Source organism: Orycteropus afer, unplaced genomic scaffold, assembly GCF_000298275.1.
Source record: "Orycteropus afer afer isolate SDZICR_OR568_19922 unplaced genomic scaffold, OryAfe1.0 scaffold00247, whole genome shotgun sequence".
NCBI classification, from domain to species: domain Eukaryota; kingdom Metazoa; phylum Chordata; class Mammalia; order Tubulidentata; family Orycteropodidae; genus Orycteropus; species Orycteropus afer.
This window is the reverse complement of record NW_006921834.1, coordinates 3,729,456-3,736,491: the sequence shown is the minus strand read 5'-3', so window position 1 is coordinate 3,736,491 and position 7,036 is coordinate 3,729,456. Positions and strand designations below refer to the sequence as shown.

Genomic DNA, 7,036 nt, shown 5'->3' with positions numbered 1-7,036 from the left:
CTTACATGTGTTTTGTTTCCCACAGCTCCCAGCATGGGGACTTCCTTGTTTGAATGAATTAATTAATTAATGATTCTATGATTCGGTTCTATCCAAATAAATCATCTTCTCCACCCTAATCCTCTTTTGGGCCTTAACAGAGACTAAACACCTAACCATGGGCCACCAAGTCACCATGAAGCCTGAGCTGCCCATCACAGTCTAGATGTTATCTGACCACAGAGTCTTAAAGTTGGACATGCACAGCAGCACTCCTTCATTAAATGAAAGTGGGATATAAGAGATGGAGCTCAAGTAGGACTTGAAGGCACAAGTAAGTTGCATGAGGAAGTGGCCCAAATGTCTGTGGTCTCCACTCTAGTCACATTACCTCCCTTCTCCACGTCTGCAGGAGCTCTGGTGGTATAGCGCCTAAGGCATTTGACAGCTAACCAGAAGGCTGGTGGTTCAAACCCATCAGCCACTCGTCGGAAGGAAGGTTAGGCAATCTACTTCCATAGTGACACAGCCTCAAACACCCAAGGAGGGGTCACTATGAGTCAGATCTGACTCAACGGCAGTGCGTTGCATTGTTGCATTGTCTCCCATAGGTGTCTCATGACACCTATGGCATCATGGGTAAGTTCCTTATGATGCTTTGACTGAAGAAGAGAAAACTTGTGTCTGGTTTACAGATGGTTCTGAATGATATGTAATCACCACTTAAAAGTGAATAGCAGCAGCACTGAAGCCCCTTTCTAGGACCTCCCTGAAGGACAGTGGTGAAGGAAAATCCTCCCAATGGGGAGAATTTCAAGCAGTGCATTTGGTTGTTCAGTTTTCTTGGAAGAAGAAATGGCCAGATATGCAGCTTTATACTGGTTAATAGGCTGTGGCCAATGGTTTGGCTGAATGGTCAGAGACTTGGAAGGAACATGATTAGAAAATTGGTGACAAGAAGGTATGGGGAGGAAGTATGGGGACACACCTCTCTGAATGGGCCAAAGCAGTGAAAATATTTGTGTCTCATGTGAATGCTCACCAAAGGGTGACCTCAGCACAAGAGGATTACCTGTTCTATGGAAAACAGTTATCCTTTTCCCAAGTCACTCCCATCATTGCCCAATGGGCTCATGAACAATGTGGCCACAGTGGTAGGAATGGAGGTTATGCATAGACTTAGCAACATGGACTTCCACTCACCAAGGCCAACTTGGCTACAGCCATGCTGAGTTCCCAATCTGTCAGCGTCACCCACGTGGTCCCATTGAACCAGAAGTTAAGAATGCCATCTGGCCATTTTGGACTCCTCATGCCTCTGGATCAACAGGTAAAGAAGGAGTTATATATTTTCTGGTGTTGTCAATCCTGATAACCAAGGAACAATCAGATTGGTATTACATAATGAAGGTAAAGAAAAGTCTTCTGGAATACAGAAGATTCCTTAGGACATCCCTTAGTACTACCATACCCTGCAATTAAAGTCAGTGGAAAACTACAGCATCCCAATCCTGGTATGAATACTAATGGCTCAGATCCTTCAGAATTGAAAGTATGGATCACCCCACCAGGCAAAGAACCATGACCAGCTGAGGTGCTGGCTGAGGGCAAGTGGAATACAGAATGAGCGGTGGAAGAACGTAGTTGTAAATACCAACTATGAACACATGACCGGTTGCAGAAATGAGGACTGATTGTATAAGTATTTCTTTATTGTATGTGTGCAACAAGTATTTTTTTTTTAAGCTATAAAATATAAGATGTAAACAGGGCTAATGCATCTTCAATTGTACATGTGTTAGTTGTATCATGTTAGGTGCAAGTATGACTTTATAATTATCTTTATTTAGAGATTACATGTGTTTTAAGGAGATATGTACAAGTGCCAAGTTGACAAGGGGTGGAGTGTGATAGTTAAGGTTGTGTGTCAACCTGGCTGGGCCATGAATTTCAGTAGTTTAGCAGTTATGATGTAGTCATCTCCCATGATGACATCTGATATAATGTAATCACCTCCATGATGAGACCTGCTATGAATAGTTAATCGATTGAAAAGGCGTTTCCTCAGGGGTGTGGCCTGCTTCCAGTATATATATATATATGGATGTCCTGGCAAAGTTCTTTGGCTTTCTGCTGGATCTGGATCCTGCATCTGGCTCATCATCATCTCCTGTTCCTGAACTTGAACCAGTGGCCTGTCATACTGCCAGCCAGTCTTGGAATTGTTGTCTTCACAGCCTGTGAGCCAACAGTCTGCCATTTTACCTGCCGATCTTGGATTTGTCAGCCTCCAAAGTGAAGTGAGCAACTTGTTATAGTGCCTGCTAATCTTGTCAGCCCCTACAGCTGCACAAGTCAGGAGACGCCTCCAGCATGGCATTTGACCCATGGACTTAGGACTTGCCAGCCTCTAAAACTCCGTGAGATAAATTTCTCTCTTTCTCTGTCTCCTCTCTCTTGCTCACTATCTCTCTCTCTCTCTCTAAGCTTCACTGATTTTACTTTTCTAGAGAACCCAGGCTTAAGACACCATATCTCCTCTCTCTTACATTCCTTTTTTCCTTTCTTCTTCTCTTTACTCTGGACCCCAAGAATCCAGCAGATAGAGAGAAAAGAAGCTGTGATTATTTGCATTGATATTAGGGATTGAAGCTCAGCCTCAGGAAATAGCCAGAAGGAAGTAATCAAGGACAGGAAGGCTCCTCTCATCTCACCATCCAACACGATAGACCCAGGTGAGCCCTAGGCCTTTACTCCATCCCTCTCAACTGCAACAGGATATAGGTGGGCAGGAAGATATAGCAGGGCAAGCCAGAGAATAATGAGGGTGGAGGTGGCCTAAGCACAGTGACTCACCATCCTCCAGCCTCCCCCGGTCGAGGGAGAGTAGGTTGGGGAAGAGCATCTGGACCAGTGGTATCACTGGAGTTGGTGTCTATAACTCATGGTGTCACCCTCCCCCCATGGCCTTCTTCCTATACCAGACCATACAGAATGCTTAGCAGTATTTATCATCAATTTTAATCATAGAATAATATCTGGTAAATATAGTTGTGAATTTCTTAAATGTACTATTTCTTAGATTATATTCTCAAAAAGTTACTAATGTCAGTTCACAAATACTAATTACCACAATATTGTAGCTAAAACATCAGAAAACTGGACAATATCAGTGACTACAGAAACACTGACAGCAATAAAAATAACAGTGTGTACTTGTAGCTCGTATAGAAGAAACCACGTGATTTGAAGCGTTATTGTAATTGGGAAATAATGACAGCTCTGACGGGAGTGCATTATGTTGAAAAAGTTAATTAGCATAAAGTTTTAGCCTTGTAAGTATATTGATATATGTAAGTTTGGTTTACAAAACATATTTTTGTTGTTAGAACTAGCTACATGGATATTTTTATAGAAAATAATAAATATCAGCTGAAATACTGGACAATTTTTTCCCCCACAGGGGGGAGCACGAACGCAGTCCCCTACTACCACAAATTATGCAGTTGTTTCCCACATTTGGGGAAACTGCAGAGGTCAGCACATCCTGAGTGCAATGGATAAGCCTCATCCTGGGAAAACCACCTTCCTGATCATGGTATCTCCCTGCCAGGTAAGTATGCACAACAATTTTATAGACTGTCATTTTGGTGTCACTCAATGCAGTCTGCACCCCCTGCATCCTCCTACTGATGTCACTGGTCTAAACGCTTGAAATTCTAACCCATCCCTGGGGAGACACTTGGGTGTCTTGTAAGCCAGACAAGAAGCAGGAGAACTCTGTTTATCCAAACAAAGAGGCAGTCATGGCAACAGTGGCCAGGGCCATCAGGGCTAGGAGCAAAGGTCGCAGCCAGAGGCGGAGTCATGAGAGCTTGACCCTGAGGGCCCTGTTGCTAGCCTGCCAACTGGGCCAGTGCCCAGACCCTGCCAGCCAGGCCTTCTCTAGCCAAGCACCCCCTTGTGGGTAGAGCCGGCCCTGAGATCTGGAGCTGAGGAAGAAGCCATCCATTTTCAAATGCATATGCTTTCTCTTCTGAGACCAGAGACAGACTGAATCAGAGAGAGCTCTTTGCCTCTGTGCTAGAGGCAAAAAGGGATGGGGAGCTGGGCCAGCTGCCAGAAAGGTAGTAGAATGGGAGTGTCATTCAGGCAAGGCTTCCTAGAAGAGGACAAGGCAGAAAATAAGGAAGGTGCCTCAATGTAAAGAAAACACAGTGAAGGCTGCAGAACAGAAGAGGGTATTTTCTCAACTGGTTGGAGAGTCCATAGAAAAGGGGTGGTAGTACAGGATGACCCACTCTCATCCCTTCCCCTCTTCTATTCCCCAGAATCATAAATTCTTGGTGCTCAAAGGGACCACTATTGCTGCCATCACCATCCTTAATAACACCCACCACTCCCCCCCCACCACCACCCATTCCCATCCTTACTTCCTTCTCAGAAATGGAGGTGAATCTCCCTCTGTTCAGGGGTCAGTCTCCACCTGTACTCTGAACCCCACCCACTTGAAACCTTGTCCCATCAAGTTGCCTCTCTCTCTGGCAATCCTACCCCCACCCCTACCCCAGGCTGGATTTTTCCCCTCTACCTGTAATCATGCTTAAGTCCCTACCTTCTTAAAAAAAAAAAAAGAAGAAGAAGAAAGAGGAGGAGGAGGAGGGAGGAAAAGGGGAAAGAGAATACAGTTCTTGACTCCCAGGCCCCACTGTCACTATAGCTCTCTCTCCTCTCATCCACACCAAACTCCTCAAAAGAAGAGACCACACTCATTCTTACCTAATCCTACCCACTCCCACCTGCACCATCATCCACAGAAATGACTAAAATCACTAATGATGAATTAATAGCCAAATTTAATAGATTCTTTTCAAGACTTCTCTTATGACCTCCCTGTAATACTGGACACTCCTGACCACTCCCTCTTTCTTTAAGACTATTTCTTTGGCCTCCTCCATTTCTTTTCTTTTTTTAAAATATTTTGATGAAACATTAAATATAATATAAAATATTTTACTATTTTTGGTGAAAGTATACACATCAAAACAGGTTCTCATTCAACCATTTCTACCCATATGCAGTTCAGTGACACTAGTTACATTCTTCATATTGTGCCAACACTCTCATTATTTCCATTCTAATTGTTCCATTCCCATTAACTTCATCTCATTGCCCCCAATCTTCTCAGCCATGCTTTAGAGTAACTGTGGACCAGCTGACCTCGTATAGTTAATTTTACAAAAGAGTGCAATACTCAAAGGTAGCATTCTTTACTTTTTGAATTTACCTGCCATTTAGTTAAAAGATGACTTCAGGGGATCATTTCAGTTCAAGGTTTAAAGAGTACCTCAGGGCAATAGCCTTGGGAATTCCTCCAGTCTTATAGGACCCCATAAGTTTGAGTTCTTTGAGAATTTAAAGTCCTACTCCATATTTTTCTCCTTTTCTATCAGGACCCATCTGCCGTGACAACGATCAGGACATTTGGAAGTGGTAGCTGGGCACCAACTAGTTCTTCTGGTCTCAAGGTAGAGGTGGCCTCCTGCATTTCTTACTTCTCTCAGGCTACTCCTTTCCAACCTTCTTCCTTGAATCGTCTTTATCTACCCACCGCTTATACTAGTGGTCCTTAATCTTTTTGTGGAGTCATGCATTCCGCTGAGACACTAATGCACAGTCACAGATTTCCAGCATCTCTCATACAACCTCAAGGGGCACATGGCCTACAGTGACTATCCACAGAGGTCATATTTAAAGGCTAAGCCTTGCATCTTAGGATCCTCAGGCTTCACCTTATACATCTTTTCTTCTGGTCAATCCCATCTACTCCTGGGAATAAGGGCTCAAGATGGAAATCTCCAGACTCTCATGGGCGCTGCAGGTCCATGTTTCCAATCACTATCTGGATATCCAGGAGCTCTGGTAGCATAGTGCCTAAGGCATTTTACTGCTAAGCAGAAGGCTAGCGGTTCAAGCCCACCAGCCACTCCTCGTTCAAACCCACCAGCCACTCCTCGGAAGGAAGGTTGGGCAATCTACTTCCATTGTGATACTGCCTCAGAAACCCAAGGAGGGGTCACTATGAGTGGAGTCGAGTTCGACTCAATGACACATAACAACAAACAACATCTGGATGTCCCACCCAAACCTCAAATCCAGTAGGTTCTAAACTGAAGTAATAATATAACTCTACCCTCTAGGCCTCACTCCCTCTCATAGTCACTATCTGGTGGGCAGTATCACTTCCTCCAAAGTGAGAAACCTGGAGTCTTCTGAATTCCTAGGGATGATGACACTAGAGACTATCTCACATGGATGCCATGAGGTTAAATAATGGGATACATTTAAAGCCCTTACAATTGTTCCTGGCACATCGTAAGTGCTCAATAAGTGTTACCTATTGTTCCTGTTATTACTTCTTTCCCCTTACATCCAATTATACACAAAGTCCTGTGAATTCTATCTTCTAAATTTCCCTTGAATCTAATTTCTTCTCTGTATTTCCAGTAATCTTTCCTTAGTTTGGACACTTATTCTCTCTTGCCTGGATATCTGCAGAAGCCTCCAATCTTGTCTCTTCAACTTTTTCCAAGACATCCAGCTAGAAGTGTCTTGCCAAAACACAATTCTGATCATGACACTTCCCTGCTTCAAGCTTCGGTGTCTTCCTTTCCAGATACTAAAACAGTGGTCTTCAGCCGTTGGTGCATTCCTATTGTTGTTGTATGCTGTTGAGTTGATTCCCACTCATGAACACCCTATAGTACTGAGTAGAACTGCCCCATAGGATTTCCCAGGCTATAATCTTTATGAGAATAGATCACCCAGTCTTTTCTCATGAGGTGCAGCTGGTACGTTCAAACCATCGACCTTTCAGTTAGCAGCTGAGTACTTAAAGAGAATTGTTACAAATAGAGTCCCAGATCTACCCCCCGAAATATATAATTATGGGCATCTGCATTCATAACATGCTCCCAGTGATCCTGGTGCAATACAAAGTTAAGCCACAGCTGTTAATCAAGGCAGTGTAAACTCTTCATAGCCTAAAAACTCCTCC

At 43.7% G+C, this 7,036-nt stretch overlaps 1 non-coding gene across 1 annotated transcript; it reads right to left on the bottom strand.

Annotated features, from left to right (window-relative positions):
• Window positions 1–3,439: 3,439 nt before the first annotated feature.
• On the bottom strand, window positions 3,440–3,600 carry LOC122150817. Its single transcript, XR_006163871.1, has one exon. It is a non-coding gene; the product is annotated as a U1 spliceosomal RNA (small nuclear RNA).
• Between the last annotated feature and the right edge of the window lie 3,436 nt (window positions 3,601–7,036).